The sequence below is a fragment of the Bos mutus genome, chromosome 29 (assembly GCF_027580195.1).
Source record: "Bos mutus isolate GX-2022 chromosome 29, NWIPB_WYAK_1.1, whole genome shotgun sequence".
NCBI lineage: Eukaryota > Metazoa > Chordata > Mammalia > Artiodactyla > Bovidae > Bos > Bos mutus.
This window is the reverse complement of record NC_091645.1, coordinates 35343613-35369902: the sequence shown is the minus strand read 5'-3', so window position 1 is coordinate 35369902 and position 26290 is coordinate 35343613.

The window sequence follows — 26290 nt, the reverse complement described above, 5'->3', positions numbered from 1 at the left end:
CTAAAAGATGATGCTGTGAAAGTGCTGCACTCAATATGTCAGCAAATTTGGAAAACTCAGCAGTGGCCACAGGACTGGAAAAGGTCAGTTTTCATTCCAATCCCAAAGAAAGGCAATGCCAAAGAGTGCTCGAACTACTGCATAACTGCACGCATCTCACACGCTAGTAAAGTGATGCTCAAAATTCTCCAAGCCAGGCTTCAGCAATACGTGAACCGTGAACTTCCAGATGTTCAAGCTGGTTTTAGAAAAGGCAGAGGAACAAGAGATCAAATTGCCAACATCTGTTGCTGCTGCTACTGCTGCTAAGTCACTTCAGTCGTGTCCGACTCTGTGTGACCCCGTAGACGGCAGCCACCAGGCTCCCCCATCCCTTGGATTCTCCAGGCAAGAACACTGGAGTGGGTTTCCATTTCCTTCTCCAACGCAGGAAAGTGAAAAGTGAAAGTGAAGTCGCTCAGTCGTGTCCGACTCTTAGTGACCCCATGGACTTCAGCCTACGAGGCTTTTCCATCCATGGGATTTTCCAGGCAAGAGTACTGGAGTGGGGTGCCATTGCCTTCTCCGAAACATCTGTTGGATCATTGAAAAAGCAAGAGGGTTCCAGAAAAACATCTATTTTTGCTTTATTGACTATGCCAAAGCCTTTGACTGTGTGGATTACAATAAAGTGTGGAAAATTCTGAAAGAGATGGGAATACCAGACCACCTGACAATGCAGGTCAGGAAGCAACAGTTAGAACCAGACATGGAACAACAGATTGGTTCCAAACAGGAAAAGGAGTACGTCAAGGCTGTATATTGTCACCCTGCTTATTTAACTTATATGCACAGTACATCATGAGAAATACTGGGCTGGATGAAGCACAAGCTGGAATCAAGATTGCTGGGAGAAATATCAATAACCTCAGATATGCAGATGACACCACACTTATGGCAGAAAGTGAAGAGGAACTGAAGAGCCTCTTGATGAAAGTGAAAGAGGAGAATGAAAAAGTTGGCCTAAAGCTCAACATTCAGAAAACGAAGATCATGGCATCTGGTCCCATTAGATGGGGAAACAGTAGAAACAGTGTCAGACTTTATTTTTTGGGGGCTCCAAAATCACTGCAGATGGTGACTGCAGCCATGAAATTAAAAGATGCTTACTCCTTAGAAGGAGAGTTATGACCAACCTAGACAGCATAATCAAAAGCAGAGACATTACTTTGCCGACAAAGGTCTGTCTAGTCAAGGCTATGGTTTTTCCAGTAGTCAGGTATGGATGTGACAGCTGGACTATAAAGAAAGCTGAATGCCGAAGAATTGATGCTTTTGAACTGTGGTGTTGGAGAAGACTCTTGAGAGTCCCTTGGACTGCAAGGAGATCCAACCAGTCCATCCTAAAGGAGATGAGTCCTGGGTGTTCATTGGAAGGTCTGATGCTGAAGCTGAAACTCCAATACTTTGGCCACCTGATGTGAAGAGGTGACTCATGTGAAAAGACCCTGATGCTGGGAAAGATTGAGGGCAGGAGGAGAAGGGGACGACAGAGGATGAGATGGTTGGATGGCATCATCGACTCAATGGACATGAGTTTGGGTGGGCTCTGGGAGTCGGTGTTGGACAGGGAGGCCTGGTGTGCTGCAGTTCATGGGGTCGCAAAGAGTCAGACACGACTGAGCGACTGAACTGAACTGATAGCACTTCTCCATCTTTGGCTGCAAAGAATATAATCAATCTGCTTTCGGTATTGACCATCTGGTGATGTCTATGTGTAGAGTCTTCTCTTGTGTTGTTGGAAAAGGGTGTTTGCTGTGACCAGTGCATTCATTCTGTACTCCAAGGCCAAATTTGCCTGTTACTCCAGGTATCTCTTGACTTCCTACTTTTGCATCCCAGTCCCCTATGATGAAAAGGACATTTTTGGGGGGTGTTAGTTCTAGAAGGTCTTGTACATCTTCATAGAACCATTCAACTTCAGCTTCTTCAGTATTATTGGTCAGGGCATAGAGTTGGATTACTCTGATATTGAGTGGTTTGCCTTGGAAATGAAGAGAGATCACTCTGTTGTTTTTGAGATTGCACCCATGTATTCCATTTCAGACTCTTTTGTTGACTATGAGGACTACTCCATTTCTTCTAAGGAAGTCTTGCCCATAGTCGTAGATATAATGGTCATCTGAATTACATTTTCCCATTCCAGTCCATTTTAGTTCACTGATTCCTAAAATGTCACTGTTCACTCTTGCCATCTCCTGTTTGACCACTAATTTCCCTTGTTTCATGGGCCTAACATTCCAGGTTCCTATGCAATATTGCTCTTTACAGCACGGACTTTACTTTCATCATGAGTCACATTCACAACTGGGCATCATTTCACTTTGGCTCCATCTCTTCATTCTTTCTGGAGTTATTTCTCCACTCTTCTCCAGTAGAATATTGGGCACCTACCGACCTGGGGAGTTCATCTTTCAGTGTCCTATCTTTTTGCCTTTTCATACTGCTCATTGAGTTCTTGAGACATGAATACTGAACTGGTTTGCCATTCCCTTCTCCAGTGGATCATTTTTTGTCAGACCTCTCCACCATGACCCATCTGTCTTGCGTGGCCCTACATGGCATGGCTCACAGTTTCATTGAGTTAGACAAGGGTGTGGTCCCTGTGATCAATTTGATTAGTTTTCTTTGATTGTGGTTTTCATTCTGTCTGCTCTCTGATGGATAAAGATAAGAGCCTTATGGAAGCTTCCTGATGGGAGAGACTGACTGGAGGGGAAACTGGGTCTTGTTCTGATGGGTGGGGCCATGCTCAGCAAATCTGTAATCCAATTTTCTGTTGATGGGCAGGGCTGTGTTCCCTCCCTGTTGTTTGGCCTGAGACAAACTATGGTGGAGGTAATGAAGATAATGATGACCTCCTTCAGAAGGTCCCTTGCACACACTGTCACACTCAGTGCCCCCCACCTTGCAGCAGGCCACTGCTGACCCATGCCTCTGCCGGAGACTCCTGGACACTCACAGGCAAGTCTGGGTCAGTGTCTGTGGGGTCCCTGCCCCTTTCTCCTGTGTCCTAGTCACACAAGGTTTTTTTTTGTGCCCTCCAAGAGTCTGTTTCCCCAGTCCTGTGTAAGTTCTGTAATCAAATCCCACTGGCCTCCAAAATCAAATTCCCTGGGGTTTCTCAGTCCCTTTGCCAGATCCCCGGGTTGGGAAATCTGTTGTGGATCCTAGAACTTTCTTAACAGTGCAAGAATTTCTTTGGTATAATTGTTCTGCGATTTGTGGGTCATCTGCTCATTGGCTCTAAGGTGGGATTAATGGCGACCTCCTCCAAGAGGGCTTATGCCACAGGCTGTGTCACCCAGGTGATTAAGACCCAGGTGTGTGGCCCAGCATGAGATTAAAGAAAAACAAAAGGAAGCAAAGTATTGCCTAGTCTATCCCCTCAAATGTCCCTGGATGCTAGCTGATCCCTGGAACCAGAGTAGGTTTCAGTCCCAAGGCTGGACTGGGTTGGGGTTGGCACACCTGGTAGGGTGCCCTGCATCGAGACCCCTCTTAAACCTGAACTGTCTCGTTTGCCCTGTCACTCTGATGGTGGCATGACCGTTTGGCCTCAAGGACCAGGGTCAATTCACCAAGTATCCAGATCCATGGGGCCGGGGTCCCCAACTGAAGCCTCTTTCCTGAGAGTGCAGCCTCCTAGGCACCTCAGCAGGGAGGGGTGTCCCAGGTATGCATGATTCTGGAGGGGAGAGGTGAAGCTTCAGGGGAAGAAAGAGTGAGACACAAGCCCTTGGGTGTTTGCTCAGCACATTCCACACTCATTCATATCCCAGGAAGCTGCCTTTCCCTGAGGCTGTGGTTATAGGTGACTACTGGAAAAAGCATAGCCTTGACTAGACGGACCTTTATTCACAAAATAATGTCTCTGATTTTTAATATGCTGTCTAGGTTGGTCATAGCTTTTCTTTCAAGGAGCAAGCATCTTTTAATTTCATGGCTTCAGTCACCATCTGCAGTGATTTTGGAGCCCCCCAAAATAAAGTCTCTCATTGTTTCCATTGTTTCCCCATCTATTCGGCATGAAGTGATAGGAACGTGTGTCATGATCTTAGTTTTCTGAATGTTGAGTTTTAAGCCAACTTTTTCACTCTCCTCTTTCACTTTCATCAAGAGGCTGTTTAGTTCTTCATTTTCTGCCATAAGGGTGGTGTCATCTGCATCTCTGAGGTTATTGATATTTCTCCCAGCAATCTTGATTCCAGCTTGTGCTTCATCCAGCTTGGCATTTCACATGATGTACTCTGCTGCTGCTGCTGCTGCTGCTAAGTCGCTTCAGTCATGTCCGACTCTGTGTGACCCCATAGACGGCAGCCCACCAGGCTCCCCCGTCCCTGGGGTTCTCCAGGCAAGAACACCAGAGTGGCTTGCCATTTCCTTCTCCAATGCATGAAAATGAAAAGTGAAAGTGAAGTCGCTCAGTCGTGTCCAACTCTTAGCGACCCCATGGACGTAGCCATGTACTCTGAATATAAGTTAAATAAGCAGGGTTTCCAGTAGTCATGTATGGATTTGAGAGTTGGATCATAAAGAAAGCTGAGTGCTGAAGAATTAATGCTTTTGAACTGTGGTGTTGGAGAAGACTCTTGAGAGTCCCTTGGACTGCAAGGAGATCCAACCAGTTCATCCTAAAGGAGATCAGTCTTGAATGTTCATGGAAGGACTGATGTTGAAGCTGAAGCGAAGTGACTCATTGGAAAAGACCTTGATGCTGGGAAAGATTTAAGGCGGGAGGAGAAGGGGATGACAGAAGATGAAATGGTTGGATGGCATCACCAACTCGATGGACATGAGTTTGAGTAAACTTCGGGAGTTGGTGATGGACAGGGAAGCCTGGCGTGCTGTAGTCCATGGGGTCGCAAAGAGAGTTGGACACGACTGAGCTACTGAACTGAACTGGTTATAGGTGGAAGCATGGGGTCGCAAAGAGTCGGACACAGCTGAGCGACTGGACTGAACTGAACTGAGAGACGAGCATGAAGACGTGCTGCCACCTTGTGGACATTTCCTATAACTACAAGTTGAGCACCTTTGCTTACTGGCACCTCCAAGTCCCAAAGCCTGCGGAGCTGTTAATGACAGCTGCCCTCAGGAAAAGACCTAGGGTTAGTACTGCAGAAATCAGTTCCAAACACAATCAACTTTCAAGTCAATTGCAAACATAAAATTTCCCCATGACATTTCAGGAAAAAAAAAAAAAAAAAACCCTAAACAGTCACAGGACAAGATGTTCAGTATTGCTAATTATTATAGGAGGAATACTAATCAAATCGACAACAAGAAACCACATTCCATCTGACAGAATGGCCATCCTGACTTCTGCAAACCCTAAATTGTGGAGAGCGCCGGGAGGTGATTCAAGCCTCCTGCAAGTTCCATGGGAATGGAAACTGGCAACAACCCCTGAAAGAATAGCCTCTACTGGCCAGAACAAAAAAATTAAAGAGACCAAAGCCTAGGATTTTAATACTCACACCTGGGCCAATGCTATGAAAAACCCTCATTCAAAATGACATACGCGCCCCAAGGCTCACTGCACTGCTACTTCCAAAAACCAGAACACAGACCCAAGAAAAGGTTCATCAAGAGATTAAATGGTCAATAAATGTGGTACTTATGTACAATAGGCTATTACTCAGACATGAAAAACTGCCACTGAAATTATGAAATGATGATACTTCTCCCCACAAGAATGGACCTTGGAGGATTATACAAAAAGTGAACTCAGCAACAGAGGAAGAAAAAGCATATGATGTCTCTTCTAGGCATTATTTTAAAAAGAGATGCATGGGAAGTAGTTAAAAACACACAATGAGGCTCTTAGATTAAACACCAAACAAGAATTTAAAAAATTATGGCAGGGGAACGGCCACAAATGGTTTAGAAGTTGGTCTTGATGTATACACGGAACTTTGTATTTGTGTCCAACTCAATGGACATGAGTTTGAACAAGCTCCAGCAATTGGTGAAGGACAGGGAAGCCTGGCGTGCTGCAGTCCATGGTGTTGCAAAGAGTTGGACACGACTAAGTGACTGAACTGAATCCACAAGGATTATCTCCTTCCTTCCATCCTCCTTCCATGTAAATAGACACAGAAATATTTATCAATAAGAAACACATAGAACTCTATCTCTGTAATCCACAAAGACCAGCCTTTGTTCCTTCCACGATTCAAAAAAGCTGTGTCTCTAACAGTTACTCCACAGGAACCTGATGTTCAGCACAGAGAACTTTACTCCACTTTGTTCAGTCACTTCTATGGCAAAAGAATCAAAGGTACAAATATGCTTTATTTATATATAACCGAATCTGTCTGTTGTACTCTGAGGACATGCAAAATCTGCAAATTTACTATACTTCAGCGTGGCATCAGCGTGAGATAAAAGAACAGAGCGGGAAGAAAAGTAATGCCTGTGTATTCTCTCCACCCTCCCTGACTTGCGATGCCACCCGATCACTGGAACCGGAGTAGGCCTGATTCCCAGGGCTGGACAGGGATGGGTTCAACACAGCCTGGCAAGGTGCCCTTCACTGAAACCTTCCCTTTATCGATGTCCCTTTTAGGCAACATTAAGAAACAAAGAGACACAGGGGCAGTAATTTAAAACACAAAGAGAGACTCTGAGGTGTTGTTTTACTGCATGCGTGCCCAGTTGTGTGCAACCCTTTGTGACCTCATGGACTACATAGCCTGCCAGGCTCCTCTGTCCATGGGTTCTCCAGGCACGGATACTGGAGTGGGTTGCCATTTCCTCCTCCAGGGGATTGTCCTGACCCAGGGATCAAACCCACGTCTCCTGCATTGGTAGGCGGAACTGTTACCACTGAGCCACCTGGGAATCTCTAGAGACTCTAGATTCAAACACAGATCAAACTTAAGAAAAAAAGGAACAACCAGGCATGAATTTAAGTCAGAACGAATCTGTGCACGGAAATCTGTGAGTAACAGAGAAACCACAGCGGCTATTTCCTTCCTTCCTCTACACATGCACTGAAGTCCTTATCTGTATTAAATCATCCACAAGGATTTTCTCCTTCCTTCCTTTCGTTCATGCGCATTTACACAGGATTATTATCTCTAACTTATACAAGGAAATCTATCGCTGTTACAGATGACGCACAGGACTATCTCCTTCCTTCTTTCCTTGCACCTGTACAAAAGATTTGCTTCTCTGTTACTTCCCAGGGACTTGATGTTCACCACAGAGAACTTACTCCACCTTGTTCCATAACCTCTGTGGCAAAAGAATACAGATCCGTGGACGTATATTTCACAACTGAATCAGTCCCTTGTACGCTGAGGACAAGCACAAAACACACTGGTCTACGCGTCAGCAAAGCATCGGCATGAGATTAGAGGAAACTAAAAGGAAGTAATGCCCAGTTTACTCCCTCCAGCCTCCCTGACTTGAGATGCTATCCCATCCCTGGAACCAGAGTAGATCCGAATCCCACGGCTGGACTCGCAGTGTCGGCACAGCTCGACACTTTGCTCTGCACTGAGACCCCTCTCACACCTGAACTTCTGGTTTTCCCTGTGCACCCTAATGACGGTGACACGACCGTCTGGCCACGAGGACCAGGGTAAAGTCACCAAGTACCCAGATCCACGGGGCTGGGGTCCCCAGCGGAAGCTTCCTTCCTGAGAGTGCAGCCTCCTAGGCACCTCAGCAGGGAGGAGTGTCCCAGGTGCGCAAGATTCTGGAGGGGAGAGGTGAAGCTTGGGGGGAAGAAATAGTGAGACACACGCCCTTGGGTGTCGGTTAAGGCGCGTTCCACACTCATTCGTATCCCAGAGCTAAGGCTCTGGTTCCAGGTGGAAGCAGAGATCGGCTTGAAGAAGTGCTGCCCCCTTGTGGACATTTCCTGTAACTACAAGTTTAGCACCTGCACTTACTGGCACCTCCAAGTCACACGGCCTGTGGGGCTGTTAATGACAGCTGCCCTCAGAAAACGATCTGGGGCGACTATTGCAGAAATCAATTGCAAACACAACCGGCTTTGAAGAGGCCAATTGCAAGGTAAATTCTCCATAAACCCTTTAAGGTAAAGAAAAAAGAATAAAAATCCCCAAATGGCCAGACAACAAGATGCTCTATATCCCTAAATGCTGCTAAGTCACTTCATTAGTGTCCGACTCTGTGTGACCCCATAGACGGCAGCCCACCAGGCTCTGCCGTCCCTGGGATTCCCGGCAAGAACACTGGAGTGGGTTGCCATTTCCTTCTCCAAAGCATGAAAGTGAAAACTGAAAGTGAAGTCGCTCAGTCGTGTCCGACTCTTACCAACACCATGGACTGCAGCCTTCCAGGCTGCTCCATCCATGGGATTTTCCAGGCAAGAGCACTGGAGTGGGGTGCCATTGCCTTCTAATATGACAGGGTAAATGCCAATCAAAGTGACAGCAAGAGATCAATCTCACCTCAGAATGGCCAACTCATAATTCTACAAACAATAAATGCGGGCAGCAGCTAGAAGAGTGAACCCCCCTAACATGGTCATTGGAGGGGACATTAGCAACAGCACTAGAAAGCTTGTTTGTCCACATGCCAGAAAAATAAGATTTCAAGAGAGGGGAGCCCGTGATCTGACATACCCACACCTGGGCCTATATCCCGAGAAAACCACCATTCAGAAAGACACGTGCACCCTCCATTCACTGAAGCACGACTTATTACAGCCGAGACACAGAACCAGCAAGGTATCTCTGGACAGATTAAAAGTTAAAGAAGATGTGGTGCATATATACAATGGAGTATTACTCAGCCATGAAAAACGGCCACTGAAATTATGAAATTATCCCAGTAATAATCACAAGGTTGGACCTTGGAGGAATATGGTCTAGGTGAACTTGGCCAGACAGAGAAAGAAAAAAAACATATGATGTCCCTTCTAGGCAAAATAAAAAAAGAGATACAAAGGAACAAATTTACACCACAAAAGTGACTCTCAGAATTCAAACAGAAACAGAAGGTTCCAAGAAAACGTGAAAGAACAAGGCTGAATTAGCAGGTCAGGGCTAACATATACCCAGAAATCTGTATTTGAAATAACAAATCTCTGTCCTTTCTTTCTTCCAAATAGACAGAAATTTCTACCTCTAACAATACAGAGAAATCTCTATCTGTAATGGATAATGCAAAATCATTATTTCCTTCCTTCCCACCACATATACACAGAAATCTGTATCTCTAATAGATTCTCAGGAAGAACCTGATATTCAACACAGGGTACTTTGCTCAACCTTCTGCAATAACCTCTATGGGAAAAGAATCCAAAAAAGAACAGATAAGCTGTATGCATATGTCATTAGTTAATCACATGGCTGTACCCTGAAGACAAGCACAAAACTGCAAATTGACTATACTCCAACACAGCACAGGCATGAAACTAGAGAAAAGAAATAGAAAAGCAATGCCTAGCTTATTCCCCCCAGCCTCCCTGACTTGGGCTGCTCTCCCATTCCAGGAGCCTGAGCAGGCTTGCGTCTCATGTCCGGACTCATCTGGGTTCGAGGCAGATGGGTTGAGACACCAAAATTTTAATAGAGATGGACAACCCTCCAATTTTGGCTCCACTGTGTACAACAGCCAAGACAGAAAAGCAAGTTAATTGCAGAAGCACAGATGAAGGGATACACACTGGGGGTAGGGTTCATGTACACAATGCAGGATTTCTCAAGCACAAAGAAGCAGGAAAAAATGCCCAGATCAGCTTAAGGAAGGAAAGTAGAGATGATCATTCCAAGTGAAGTAAGAGAGACAGGGAGAGACTAAGACCATACTATACCACTTCTAGGTGTAATCTCAAGATGGATACAAATGAACCTACTGCCTGGAGACACAGGCTCACCGACTTAGAAAATAAACTTCTGGTTATCAAAATATGCAGATGTGAGACAGGGAGAACAGAGCTGTTTTAGACTAATATGCACACTGCTGCTGCTGCTGCTGCTGAGTCACTTCAGTCGTGTCTGACTCTCTGCGACCCCATAGACGGAAGCCCACCAAGCTCCCCCGTCCCTGGGATTCTCCAGGCAAGAACACTGGAGTGGGTTGCCATTTCCTTCTCCAATGCATGAAAGTGAAAAGTGAAAGGGAAGTCGCTCAGTCGTGTCCGACTCTTAGCGACCCCATGGACTGCAGCCTACCAGGCTCCTCCATCCATGGGATTTTCCATGAGTACTGGAGTGGGGTGCCATTGCCTTCTCCTACTATTGATAAAACAAGAGACCAGGACCCACCATGTAACAGAAGGAAACATACTCCACACTCTGTATTAACCTATAAAGAAAAAACCCCAACAAATCATATATACAACTATGCAGAAGTGAAACAATTAGTGGTAGAAGGAAAAGGAAAAAATAAAACACTTAACCTGTATGCTCCAGTTCAAATGATGGGATGAAAACAGATAAAACAGAAAGGATAGTCCAACTCTATGCCCCTCAGGGCATAGTGACTTGCGGTGTCACATCCCTGGAGCCCGACTGGTTCGGATGCCAAGACTGGAGTGTCCTGGGGCAGAGCGAGCTGGGAGCACGTAGAAGGGGGTGCGTCCCCAAAATGAACCTGGAGTTCCTGTTTCCCTCTGGAGAGACCCCACCTCCAGATACAGCAGAATAAACTAAGAGATTGGAAGTAACATATACACATTTATATATATACCAAATAGAGGATTAAAAAGTACCTACTGAACAGCAGAGGGAAGTTTACTGAACATACTGTAATCGCCTATATGCAAAAAAGAACCCTAAAGAGAATAAACGTCTATGTGTAACTGAATCAAGTTCCTGTACACCTGAAACAAACAACATCAGAAATCCTCTCTATTCCAATAGAAGATAACAAGGAATTTACAGGTGAAAAAAAAAAAAAGAAAAAGCATGTGGTGTGAAGAAGTGCTGCCGCCTTGTGGCCATTTTCTGTAATAACACACCAGGAAGAGCTGTGCTGTTGGGCATTTAACATTTACAAGGATCCAGGGACTGTAAGTCAACAACAGCTGCCCTCGAAAAATGTCCTAGGGGTTGTCATCGAAAAAGAATCCAAAGGATGGCAGGCCAATTTTGGAAGAAGCCAATTTCAACATGTAAGTTTAATTCACAGTCTTAAAAAATCACATGAAAAAATGTCAACATCACTAAACATTCAGTTCAGTTCAGTTCAGTTCAGTCGCTCAGTCCTGTCCGACTCTTTGCAACCCCGTGAATCGCAGCACGCCAGGCCTCCTTGTCCATCACCAACTCCCGGAGTTCACTGAGACTCACGTCCGTCGAATCAGAGATGCCATCCAGCCATCTCATCCTCTGTCGTCCCCTTCTCCTCCTGCCCCCAATCCCTCCCAGCATCAGAGTCTTTTCCAATGAGTCAACTCTTCACATGTGGTCAAAGTACTGGAGTCTCAGCTTCAGCATCATTCCTTCCAAAGAAATCCCAAGGCTGATCTCCTTCAGAATGGACTGGTTGGATCTCCTTGCAGTCCAAGGGACTCTCAAGTCTTCTCCAACACCACAGTTCAAAAGCATCAATTCTTCGGTGCTCAGCCTTCTTTACAGTCCAACTCTCACATCCATACATGACCACAGGAAAAACCATAGCCTTGACTAGACGGACCTTTGTTGGCAAAGTAATGTCTCTGCTTTTGAATATGCTATCTAGGTTGGTCACAACTTTCCTTCCAAGGAGTAAGCATCTTTTAATTTCATGGCTTCAGTCACCATCTGCAGTGATTTTGGAGCCCCCCCAAAGAAAGTCTGACACTGTTTCCACTGTTTTCCCATCTATTTCCCATGAAGTGATGGGACCAGATGCCATGATCTTCGTTTTCTGAATGTTGAGCTTTAAGCCAACTTTTTCACTGTCCACTTTCACTTTCATCAAGAGGCTTTTGAGTTCCTCTTCACTTTCTGCCATAAGGGTGGTGTCATCTGCATATCTGAGGTTATTGATATTTCTCCCGGCAATCTTGATTCCAGCTTGTGTTTCTTCCAGTCCAGCGTTTCTCATGATGTACTCTGCATATAAGTTAAATAAACAGGGTGACAATATACAGCCTTGACGTACTCCTTTTCCTATTTGGAACCAGTCTGTTGTTCCATGTCCGGTTCTAACTGTTGCTTCCTGACCTGCGTACAGATTTCTCAAGAGGCAGGTCAGGTGGTCTGGTATTCCCATCTCTTTCAGAATTTCCCACAGTTTATTGTGATCCACACAGTCAAAGGCTTTGGCATAGTCAATAAAGCAGAAATAGATGTTTTTCTGGAACTCTCTTGCTTTAAAGCTACAGCGAAATACCACATCACAAGGTAAATATGGCCATGGCCAAACACTGTACAAACAATCAATGCCAGAGAGGGTGTGGAGAGAAGGGAGCCCTCCTGCAGCGTTCTTCACAATCACACAGTACGTCCAACAGGAAGAAGAGTACGGATGTTCATTTGAAAAATAACACAGAAGGACCTTAGGACCCAGCAATCCAATACCTGGGAATAAATCCAGAGAAAACCTAAAATTTAAAAGCAGGGGTAACCCTCAATCTCAGTCCCACTAGCCAAGACAAGAAAGCAGGCTAATCAGAGAAGGACAGATGAATGGATACAGAAGATCAGGTACACACACAAGGCAACATCACTCAGCCATAAAGAGGATGACATGATGCCATGTCCAGCAACAAGGAAGTAGAGAGGATCATAAAAAGCGAAGTCAGAGGAAGCAGGGCAATTATTACATGGTATCACTTAGAGATGGAGTCTAAAAATGGATACAAATGAACTTCTTTACCAAATAGAAAAGGCCTCAGGACATAGCCAAGCACCTTATGGTTACCAACAAGGAAAGGTGGTGGGGGTGAGAAATGAGCAGGTGTAAATGGGTTTCCCTCATAGCCCAGTTGGTAAAGAATCCACCTGCAATGCAGGAGGCACCGGTTCGATTCCTGGGTCAGGAAGATCCCCTGGAATAGGGAAAGGCTACCCACTCCAGTATTCGGGCCTGGAGAATTACACAGATTGTATAGTTCATGGGGTCCCAAAGAGTCAGACACGACTGAGCGACTTTCAGTTTCAAATGAACATACACACACTACTCTTTATAAAATAGTCAGTGAGGACCCTTAATCAACACTGAATAATAAACTATATGGGAAGGAAACCCAGAAAAGGACATGTCCACATCTATGCAAAGGGAATCATACCTAAAACAAAGATAAAAAAAAAGCTCACATCCTGAAACATTGTAAGTCACCTATACACCAATATGGAATAAAAATTACGAAAAGAGAATGCTGACTCTATTCCCCTCGGGCTTTGGTGCCCTGGGCTACTGGCACATCCCTGAAGCCTGGGCAGGCTTGGTTCCCAAGGATGGACAGTCATGGGGCTGACGGAGCTGGGAGGATATACCAGCCAATGAGCCCTGCCCCATGGACCTGGCGTGCCTGCTCGCCTCTGCAGGGGCCCACAACCTCCAGATGCAGGGGGTCCTCCTGCAGTGAAACCATGCCTACTGCACCCGCAGGATGTGGAGCCTCTGGGCTGGAGGAGCTTTGAAAAGCCCCGTGGGCTCCATGTCTCCTGGTTTTGGGGTTCCCACCTCCAGCCTCCTTCTTTACGGTCACCCCGTCTATGGATGAAAGCACCCTCCACAGAGTGGGTGTTAAAGGAACTGGGATTTGTCCAGGGGATGGGGGAAGGAAGAAGGAATGGGACACAGGCCTTGGTGTTTCTCCTGGCACTTTCCGCTCTGACAATCCAGGAACAGGCCTTTCCCTAAGACTCTGGTTCCCCCAGTAAGCAGGGCTGGGGGTAAAGACATGCTGCCCTGTGCCCATTTCCCATAACAACAACTTTGAAACCATTGCTAATGGGCACTTACATTAACAGGGCCTGCAGGGCTGTAAGTAAAAAAGATCTGCCCTCAAGAAATGTCTTAGGGGAGGTCATTGGAAAGATTCAAAATAGGGCAGGATTTCAAGAAGCCATTTTCAGTAAGTAAGTTTAACTCACACAGTTTCAAAAAATCACATGAAAATATGTCAACATTGCTAAATATGAGAGAAATGCAAATCAAAACTTCAACGTGTTGTCACCTCACACCGGTCAGAATGGCCACAGGCAGATACTCTACAAACAATAAATGCTGCAGAGGGTGTCAGTGTTCGGAAATCTGTGGATCAAATCATAGCTTCATGCCTATTGAAAAAGGCATTAAGGAGAAGAGAGTCCTCCTACACTGATGCTGGGAATGGAAAATGGAGCAGCCACTGTGGAGGACCCTGGGCAGAAGAAAACGAGGATAAATTAGAACACTCCTGATACCACATACAAAAATAAACTGCAGACAGATTAAGGGCCTAAATAAACAGACAGATACAACGAAACTCTTAAGGAAAAAAGCAGAACACACTGGCATAAAATGCAGCAAGTTCCTTTTTGATCCACCTCTTAGAATGAGGATAAATAAAATAGAAATAAACAAATGGAACCTAATAAACATTTAAAGCATTTGCACGACAAAGGACACCTGCAGTGAAAAAAAGAGACAGCCCTCAGAACGGAGAAAATGCTTGCAAACGAAGATGCCCGTGGGGAATGTGTCTCCAACACACACAATCAACTCCTACAGAGCAATATCAAAAAACAAACAATTCAGTGAAAACATCAGTCAAAGATTAATATGCACATTTCTCCAGAGAAGGCATAGAGATGGCCATAAAACACACAAAAAGGTGCTTAAAATCACTAATTCTTAAAGACAAATCAATAGTCCAATGAGGTATCACCTCACATCAGTCAGAATGACCATCTCAAAAAATCCACAGCAATAAACTCTGCAGAAGGTGTGAAGGGAAGAAAACCCTCCCACTGTGGGTGGGAATGTAAATGGAGACATCCACTAGGGAGAACATTATGGAGATTCTTTAAAAAACTGAGCATTGAAGTACCAAGTGACCCAGCAATCCTATACCTAGGCATCAGTTCAGTTCAGTCGCTCAGTTGTGTCCGACTCTTTGCAACCCCATAGACTGCAGCATGTCAGGCCTCCCTGTCCATCACCAACTCCCGGAGTTTACTCAAACTCGTGTCCATTGAGTCGGTGATGCCATCCAACCATCTCATCCTCTGTCGTCCCCTTCTCCTCCCACCTTCAATCTTTCCCAGCATCAGGGTCTTTTCAAATGCATCAGCTCTTCACATCAGGTGGCCAAGTACTGGAGTTTCAGCTTCAGCATCAGTCCTTCCAATGAATATTCAGGATTGATTTCCTTTAGGATGAACTGGTTGGATCTCCTTGAAGTCCAAGGGATTCTCAAGATTCTCCTCCAACACCACAGTTCAAAGGCATCAATTCTTCGGTGCTCAGCTTTTTTTATAGTCCACCTCTCACATCCATACATGACTACTGGAAAAACCATAGCCTCGACTAGACAGACCTTTGTTGGCAAAGTAATGTCTCTGCTTTTTAATATGCTGTCTAGGTTGGTCATAACTTTTCTTCCCAGGAGCAGGCATCTTTTAATTTCATAGGCACTAACATAATTTACCTAGGCATAGATCCAGGAAAAACCCCAAAATTTAAAAGATTATCTTCACCCCAACAATCGTGGCAGCACTAGGTACGATAGCCAAGACAGGGAAGCAAATTAAGTGTACAATGACAGATGAATGGATACAAAGATGGGGTTCTACACAATACAATAAAAAATAAACAAGGATGAAATAATGCTGTATCCAGTTCCTGGGAAGAAACTAGAGGAGATCATACTGTGTGAAGTAAGTGAGAAAGGGAAAGCATCATAGGATCTCATTTCTGCTGGAATCTAAAAATGGATACAAAGAACGTCATTACAAAAGAGAAATGGTCTCACAGACTTGGAAAAGAATCTCATGGTTACCAAAAAGGAAAGTTGAGAGGGGGCAGGGGGGCAATTGGCTGTGTCATATTTATATACATATCTTAAAACAGGGGCTGAAGGGCTTCTAATAGTAACAAGTCCGACAGGGCTGTAATGACACCTGCCCTCAAGAAATGTCCCGGGGCAAATCACCAGAAAAGAATTCCAAATTCCAAAAAGGGCCAAGTTCCAAGAAGCCAGATTCAAGAGGTAAATTGTGTTCAGAAGGTGTAAAATAATAAAAGCACATGGAAAGATACTCCACATCGATAATGATCAAATCAATGCCAATCAAACTACAATGAGGTATCACCTCACACTAGTCCCAATAGCCATCATCAAGAGAAAAGATCTACAGAAAATAAATATTGCAGAGGATGTACAGGAAAGGGAATCCTCGCACAATATTTGTGGGAAAGTAAATGGCTTAAATATCATAGATATCACATACAAGTGCAATCTATCAAGTCACACCAAAAAACTAATTTACAAAATAGAAAAAGACCCTCACACTGAGAAAACCAAATTATGATTATCAAAGCAAAGTTAAAAGGGAAGGATAAATTAAGTGTTTTGAATTAAAACATACATGCTAATATCAAATTGATAATTATGACCTACTGAATAGAACAGGGAACTCTCCTGAACAAACTGTAATAACCTATATGAGGGATAAAGAGGAAAAAGAATAGATACACCTCTAGGTAAAATCTAATCGAGTTCCTGTACACCCAAAACTAACAAAACAATGGAAATTAACTCTGCTCCAATAAAAAATAAAAATCAAATCACCTCAGCTTGGTGTAGGGAAACCAGACAGGGGTGACCCCAGTGATTAGATATGTGATGTGTTATGACAGTAAATGACACCCCAAGATGTCCTCACTCAGCAGAACACAGAGCAGGAACCCACTGGAAGCTGCCTGACCTCAAATGAATGTGACAAGATGAAGAGAAGAAAAGGGACCATAGGTCAATCAGGGCAACATCCTCAATTCAGAGGATGGGAATCTCAGAGGGGACAATTCACACTGCAGGTAAAGAGCAGACGGGGGGTCTCCAGGTACAAGGTCCTGACCCGTGCGGGTGGGGTGAGCCCACACAATCCCCAGGACTGAATGGGGGACACACATCCTCAGTCTCCAAGGCGACACCTCCTCCACAGTCCCTGCACCTGGGGCCCCGCGACCCTTGGTTAGGACACCAGGTCTCTGCTGGTTGGACCCCTAAGGCAGAAATGAGGGGTTCCCGTAACCTCCTAGGATGGTAGAAAGAAGGGTAGGGTTGGTCTCCTCTCCTCACATTGTCCCACAGAAGTCCTCCCCTTCCCCTTTGGTTCTGTGATATTAACTGTTTCTATGGCTGTCATGATCATGTTGAAGGCACCACTTTGGTTCTGGTTCTGGTTCTTGTCCCGCTGAGGAGCTGAGAAAATACACCAGACGCAGGGCTGGAAGACGAGGGACAGGTCTGGTCTCTGCTGAGTAGGACGGTCGACCTGAAGGAGGTCACGGCAGCAACCTCACCTGATCCCACTGGCTTTTTGCCTGATCCATGTGCCCTGCAGTCAATCCACCGGGTGAACCTGCCTCCCTACTCAACCCAAATGTGCTGGAAAATTGGAATGATTGCCAGGTAGCCCACCTGAGGAGCCTCCATGCCCCAGGGAGGGGAGAGACTCAGAGCCCACCACAGCCCCGACCCCGGGAGGGCCACAGAGCCCCCTCAGAGAAGAGCATGCTGCCCAGAGCAGCCACCTCAGCTCCAGACCCCAGACATCTAAGCGCTGACATTCAGATGCAGGCGCGGAGTTTTCCAGGACAGAGGCAGGCCAGGTCCCACCCAGGTCTCCAGTCCTAGTGTAGACAGAATAGGGTCAGGTCTAAATGTTCTCATTGTAGAAGCACACGGTCTCGTCTAAACATCATCAGTGTAGACAGGACTTGGAGAGGTCTAGATCTACCATGTAGACAGACCTTCAGTCCAGTTCAGTCACTCAGTCATGTCTGACTCTTTGCGACCCCATGAACTGTAGCATGCTAGGCCTCCCTGTCCATCACCAACTCCCAGAGACCACCCAAACTCATCTCCACTGAGTCAGTGATGCCATCCAACCATCTCTTCCTCTATCGTCCCCTTCTCCTCTTGCCCTCAATCTTTCCCAGCATCAGGGTCTTTTCACATGAGTCAGATCTTCATATCAGGTGGCCAAAGTACTGGAGTTTCAGCTTCAGCATCAGTCCTTCCAATGAACACCCAGGACTGATCTCCTTTAGGATGGACTGGTTGGATATCCTTGCAGTCCAAGGGACTCTCAAGAGTCTTCTCCAACATCACAGTTCAGAAGCATCAATTCTTTGGCACTCAGCTTTCTTTATAGTCCAACTCTCACATCCACATGTGACTATTGGAAAACCATAGCCTTGACTAGATGGATCTTTGTTGGCAAAGTAATGTCTCTGCTTTTGAATATGCTCTCTAGGTTGTTCATAACTCCTTCCAAGGAGTAAGGTCTTTTAACTTCATGGCTGTGATCACCATTTGCAGTGATTTTGTAGCCCCCCCCCACCCCCCACAAAAAAAAAAAAAAAGCCAGCCACTGTTTCCACTGTTTCCCCATCTATTTGCCACAAAGAGATGGGACTGGATGCCATGATCTTAGTTTTCTGAATGTTGAGCTTTAAGCCAACTTTTTCACACACGTTGGTCAGGTTTAATGTTCAAGCTGGTTTTAGAAAAGGCAGAGGAACCAGCGAGCAAATTGGCAACATCTGCTGGATCATGGAAAAAGCAAGAGAGTTCCAGAAAAACATCTATTTCTGCTTTATTGATTATGCCAAAGCCTTTGACTGTGTGGATCACAATAAACTGTGGGAAATTCTGAAAGAGATGGGAATACCAGACCACCTGACCTGCCTCTTGAGAAATTTGTATGCAGGTCAGGAAGCAACAGTTAGAACTGGACATGGAACAGCAGACTGGTTCCAAATAGGAAAAGGAGTACGTCAAGGCTGTATATTGTCACCCTGTTTATTTAACTTATATGCAGAGTACATCATGAGAAACGCTGGACTGGAAGAAACACAAGCTGGAATCAAGATTGCTGGGAGAAATATCAATAACCTCAGATATGCAGATGACACCACCCTTATGGCAGAAAGTGAAGAGGAACTCAAAAGCCTCTTGATGAAAGTGAAAGTGGAGAGTGAAAAAATTGGCTTAAAGCTCAACATTCAGAAAACTAAGATCATGGCATCCGGTCCCATCACTTCATGGGAAATAGATGGGGAAACAGTGGAAACAGTGTCAGACTTTATTTTTTTGTGCTCCGAAATCACTGCAGATGGTGACTGAAGCCATGAAATTAAAAGACGCTTACTCCTTGGAAGGAAAGTTATGACCAACCTAGATAGCATATTCAAAAGCAGAAACATTACTTTGCCAACAAAGGTCCGTCTAGTCAAGGCTATGGTTTTTCCTGTGGTCATGTATGGATGTGAGAGTTGGAGTGTAAAGAAGGCTGAGTGCCGAAGAATTGATGCTTTTGAACTGTGGTGTTGGAGAAGACTTGAGAGTCCCTTGGACTGCAAGGAGATCCAACCAGTCCATTCTGAAGTAGATCAGCCCTGGGATTTCTTTGGAAGAAATGATGCTAAAGCTGAAACTCCAGTACTTTGGCCACCTCATGCAAAGAGTTGACTCATTGAAAAAGACTCTGATGCTGGGAGGGATTGGGGGCAGGAGGAGAAGGGGACGACAGAGGATGAGATGGCTGGATGGCACCACTGACTCGATGGACGTGAGTCCGAGTGAACTCCGGGAGTTGGTGATGGACAGGGAGGCTTGGCATGCTGCGATTCATGGGGTCGCAAAGAGTCGGACTCGACTGAATGACTGAACTGAACTGAAAGCTTCTCTCCCAGGAGGCACAGGTCACACATGCAGGGTCTCTCATCTTTGGACAGGGAACTCCCCTCGCGTGAGAACTAGGATGTACATTTCTTGAAGAGGAAATAATCAGTGAGCTCACCCTTCACCCACATCAGGGCAGGGTGAAACTGAAAGAATCTGTGTCTTTGATCATTCTGACAGGCAAAACAAAGTGTTACCAATTGCTTTGGCCACGTGATGGTCAGTATCTCACTCTATCTCACTGTTCGTTGAACCCAAGGTGGGCAAGGCGCGAGCAGGGAAGCTGCAAGAAAACTTTGGGAGCCGGAGGAACTGCAGACTCGTTTAATCTCTCCTGACTGGCGCAGGGGCTGGAATAGCAGACTCGCTGTATTCTCTGGTCTCATGGTGATCCTGCGGATGCAGCCATAATGTAGCCGCAAGGGGTTTTCTGGTGGATCTTACTGATGTTTACAGAGCAAAAGTGGTCTCCGGCCAAGCGGGTACCTCGTGAAGCACATGCGCTGTGCTGTAAGTGCGCTCAGCGGATACGTAACCATGTATTTACAAAACGTGGGGCCGGAGCGAGAGGCTGTGGGGGTGAGAGAGCCTGACATCGCCATCTTGGCTAATTTGCTTTTTCCCTACATTCAGGATCCATGGGAGAGGCAGGAATTTTTTATAGTGCAGCCCAGTGTCGTGTAAAGACACACAGGGTGTGGCATGATTCCAGCATCCCAGGCTTCCAGCAGGAGGTGGCCACTCTGGAAACCTTCTGGAAAAGGATATTTTTAAAATCAGAATAAAGATGTATTGCTGAAATTTCAACCATACTAGTTATTATTTGCAACTTAAAATATTCTTAGAAGCTTGGCACCCTGCTCTTTGTGGTTTCCATTGGTTCCTTTGGTTCAGAATTTCTAGGCAGAAACAAGCCATCATTTCAAACTAATTTCTTTTAATTCTGTTTTTTGTTATTATATGAATCAAAGCTCACACTTGAAAAAATAATAAAAGCAAATTCATGCAAACAAAGAGTGACTCAAAGAGCACATGAGCCGCAGGTAATTTTTCTTCTGACAGTTTCATTTTTCTCCATGAAGAAAACAGAAAAAATAGGTCCCTCCCCTGATTTTTGCTTCCTTCAAACTGAGCTAAAGTGAAATTGATATTCATATCAACAAGTACTTACAAGTTTTTAGGTTTGAAATGTCATACCAGGGAAACAGGGCCTGGAGAAAAGGCAATGATCCTATGTGGCTGGAAGGAAACCACATCCTAAAATTAAGGCTAAAATTCAAATTGGATTTAATTATGACAGTGTGTGGTTACATGGAGTATGAACCAAGGGTCTACATATAGCAGGCAATATGTGAAGGCAAATTTGATTATCTCGCCTGTAAGAGTAAAGGTTTCTTGTCAGATCTGTAGCTGGTATATACGGTTTTGTTTGTTTTTAAAAATACTGCATGTATCTTTTTAAATTATAGCTTTGTCTTAATATATGGCTAGGAGTGGGATTGCTGGATCATATGGTAACTCTATTTTAGTTTTTTGAGGAACCACCATGCTGTTCTCTGTTCTCAATTTACATTCCCACTAACAGTGTCTGAAGTTTCCCTTTTCTCCACACGCTCTCCAATACTTGTTATTTCAGAGATTTTTTAATGATGGCCATTCTGTCCAGTGTGAGGTGGTACCTCATTGTAGATTTGATTTGCATTTCTCTGATAATTAACAATGAGGAGCATTATAGGATGATCCTTTAAATTTCAGATGTGTAAACTAAGTTTAACATGCCAACTTGACAATTTTTTCACAGATAAGGATTTATAAAATATTTAGTTGTTTCCTTTCTTCTTAGTTAGCTATAGGGACATGCATTAAAGACGCTTACTCCTCGGAAGGAAAGTTATGACCAACCTAGATAGCATATTCAAAAGCAGAGACATTACTTTCCAACAAAGGTCCGTCTAGTCAAGGCTATGGTTTTTCCTGTGGTCATGTATGGATGTGAGAATTGGACTGTGGAGAAGGCTGAGCGCCGAAGAATTGATGCTTTTGAACTGTGGTGTTGGAGAAGACTCTTGAGAGTCCCTTGGACTGCAAGGAGATCCAACTAGTCCATTCTAAAGGAGATCAGCCCTGGGATTTCTTTGGAAGGAATGATGCTAAAGCTGAAACTCCAGTACTTTGGCCACCTCATGCGAAGAATTGACTCATTGGAAAAGACTTTGGGAGGGATTGGGGGCAGGAGGAGAAGGGGACAACAGAGGGTGAGATGGCTGGATGGCATCATTGACTCGATGGACGTGAGTCTCAGTGAACTCCGGGAGTTGGTGATGGACAGGGAGGCCTGGCGTGCTGCAATTCATGGGGTCGCAAAGAGTCAGACACGACTGAGAGACTGATCTGATCTGATCTGATTATCATGTTATTCAAGGTGATGAGCTTGTTATGCTTCTTTGAGCAGTTTTAAAGCCGTGCATTGCTCTCTTCAAAGGGAGGGCTTGTGCTGGAACCAAGGTCCACCTCCCAGTGAAAGCTGTTCCTTGAGCAAATTCAGTCACTGCCCAGGGGGCATGTGGTGAGACCACCATGTCACCCGACACTTCCCACATCTCAGGCCTCAGTTTGACCATTCCATCTGAGGTGGAACAGTTTGCCCTGGTGATACAGCTTGACCTCTTTCTGTATGTCTAGGTCAATTGTTAATAACTTTTTCAGATTCTGTAGGATTACTAGCGCTCTAATAGCAAAATACACGTTTTAAAGTTACACCAGGACATGGGGCTTACACCATGAGCCTAAGGGATTTTTCTGCAGATTTTTCTGTTCTGACATCAAGGCCCCTTCCCCAGTTTTATGACAGCACAATTGCAGAGACTGGATGAGCTACATCACTGGCAGGGATCAGGGCAGAGTGAAAATGCAGGAATCCTTGTGTAAGAGTTACTAAGAATGTGGATGCTGACAGCACAGCCTTAAGCCAAGCACGGAGCCCTTCTAAGTGTAGGAGCCCCTGACACTGTGCAGAGTGTGCGAACATGAAGACAGGCCCAGACAAAGGATTCTGCTCATAGAGCCAATTGTGTGTAATAGTGTGTTAAATTGTTTCCGAACTCCAAATGTTTGTTTCAATGATATGTTTTCTATTGAAAACTGGGGCATTTTCAATTGAAGAGTAATTGTTTTATGTTGTGTTAGTTCCAGGTGTATATAGCAAAGGGATCCAGTCATAAAAATATAAATATACACATATATGTATATGTATAGACACATGCACACACATACTTTTAGGTTATTAGGTTTCAGATTATTAGGTTATCACAAATATTGAATATAGTTCCCTGTGCTATAGAGTGAAGTGATGTTAGTTGCTCAGTTGTATTTGACTCTCTGCAACACCATGGACTGTAGCCCACCAGGCTTCTCTGTCCATGGGATTCTCCAGGCAAGAATACTGGAGTGGGTAGCCAGTTCCTTCTCCACGGGACCTTACCGACCCAGGGACCGAACCTGGGTCTCTTCATTGCAGGCAGATTCTTTACCGTCTGAGCCACCAGGGAAGCCCAGGTGTGCTGTGGAGTAGGATCTTATCTATTTTACATATAGTAGTGTGTATGTTAATGCCAAACTCCTAATTAATCCCCCATCCCTTTCCCCTTTAGTAACCCTAAGTTTGCTTTGTATGTCTGAGACTGTTTCTGTTTTGTCAAGAAGTTCATTTGCATCAAAGTTTAGATTCCACTCCTAAGTAATAAATGGACAAATAAAAGACAAATATGATATTTGTCTTTCTGTGTCTTCACGTAATATGCTTATCTCTAGGTCCATCCATGTTGCTCAGATGGCATTATTTTACTTTTTATGGCTGAGTAGTATTCCCATGTATATTCTATGATGTGTGCACTCTTGATTCAGGCCCTACAGATATTAGGGTCAACCTGTTGGCATGATTGTCCTCTCACAGTGAGGACTAAATCATGATTCCCCAGAAGAATCCTACCTCATGGTCTGGGCCTCCGGGAAGAATTCATCTTCTGACATGGAGCTCCTGATCACCTTCACAGCAACATCCTCCTGCCCCTTCCACTTGCCCAAACGGACCGCTCCAAACTGGCCACTTCCCAGCTCCTTCAACAGGGTAATCTCTTCACTTCGCAGTTTCCAGATTCCTAGTGAGGCAAGACAGACACACTTTAGGATGAGAATAGAAGGCTTTGGGGCTAAAAACTTCACACATGACTCTCTCCAATGAGAATTTAATAGTGACAAGACAAAAAACAGCACTTTTTTTTTTTAAGTTGCTCAGTTTAAAAAAGAAACCCTTGGTAATGTGGTCTTAGGACCTGTTGGACCACGTGATATTGCCACCCAAACAATATTGTTCCTGAAGTAGCTGCAGTTAGTGACAAGAAAGGTTAGAGGTCAAGGACTTTGCCAACTAGAGGTGTCTTGAAAACACTTGGTGATAAAAATGTGCTTACTGCTCTTAGCTTGGTAAGGATCAATGTTAGATTAATTGGCTTGACTTGACTAATAAGTTCTTGGAAAGGAAAAATTAAAAAAGTAAAGGTACTTTGTATGATTTTTAAAACTCTTACCAAAATTAGTTTCTTGATGGAATCTTCTATTTAAAAAAAAATCCCATTTTTTGCTAATTTTTTTCATTTTGATTACTTTGTTTTGGTAGATAGCCATCAACAATTTTTTAAGTTGAAGTACAGTTTATTTATATTACTATATTGGTTTTGGGTGTACAAGAGTGATTCTGTACTTTTATGGATTATACTGCATTTAAAGGTATTAGAAATAAAGGCTATATTTCCTTGTGCTGTATAATATATCCTTATAGCTCATTGATTTTGTATATAGTAGTTTCTATCTCTTAATGCCTTGCACTTATCTTGACCCCCCCACCTCCCTCTCCCCACTGGTAACCACTAATTCTCTATATCTGTGAGTCCGTTTCTGTTTCATGGATAAGTTTGTTTTTGTCATATTTTAGCTTTCAGTTAGATAAGTGGTAACTAATGGTATTTCTCTTTGTATTTCAAGGGCCTGCAACCAAGGGAGAAATGTGGCACTTTCAAATAAAGTTCCCTCAGCCAAATTTACAGATAGAAGGCCTTGGTCATCTGAACTAGCAAGCTGAATGTATACCAAATGCTTATGAACTAGTGTTAGGTAGTTAGAATAGGAAAAACGAGTCCAAAATAGGGGTGGCTAAAAGACAAAGAAAGGATAAAGCTGGCGAATATACAACCAAGGAAGGTCCGAGGACCTGAGTGAGAACCTCAGGTAAAACACACAGCCCTCCTGGCTGGCCCAGTTTACATAGTCCAGGCTCAGGGGGAGAAGGAAAAACATATAAAAAGAGGAGCCACAACTGAGCCTCTCTCGTCTCGTCTTGTCTCTTGGGTTGGCCCGCACTCATGCCTCGAGGATGTATTTTCCTTTGCTTGCCAAAGAAAACTGAGCTGTAACCGAAATGTAACACTGGTCCATTGCTTCAAATTTTTGCTGTGGCGAGACAGAACTGGGGAGATTACACAGTCCCCCGATACTAGTAAGTTTATATTGCAACACCTGATTCATAACTAAGCTTTTAATTGAAGCCATGAGATCCCTAGTCTGCCCATTTATATCTGTGTACACATTATATAATGTGAGAAAAGAGGAGAAGTGAAAAGCAAAGGAGAAAAGAAAAAGATATACCTGTTTGAATGCAGAGTTCCAAAAAATAGCAAGGAGTGATAAGAAAGCCTTCCTCAGTGACCATTGCAAAGAAATAGAGGAAAACAATCGAATGGGAAAGACTAGAGATCTCTTCAAGAAAACTAGAGATACCAAGGGAATATTTCATGCAAAGATGGGCTCAATAAAGGACAAAAATGGTATGGACCTGACAGAAGCAGAAGATATTAAAAAGAGGTGGCAAGAATACACAGAAGAACTGTATGAGAAAGATCTTCATGACCCAGATAACCATGATGGTATGATCACTCACCTAGAGCCAGACACCCTGGAATGTGAAGTCAAGTGGGCCTTAGGAAGCATCACTAAAAACAAAGCTAGTGGAGGTGATGTAATCCCAGTTGAGCTATTTCAAATCCTAAAAGATGATGCTGTGAAAGTGCTGCACTCAATATATCAGTAAATTTGGAAAACTCAGCAGTGGCCACAGGACTGGAAAAGGTCAGTTTTCATTCCAATCCCAAAGAAAGGCAATGCCAAAGAATGCTCAAACTACCGCACAATTGCACTCACATCACACGCTAGTAAAATAATGCTCAAAATTCTCCAAGCCAGGCTTCAGCAACACGTGAACCACGAACTTCCAGATGCTCAAGCTGGTTTTAGAAAAGGCAGAGGAATCAGATATCAAATTGCCAACATCCGCTGGATCATGGAACAAGCAAGAGCATTCCAGAAAAACATCTATTTCTGCTTTAT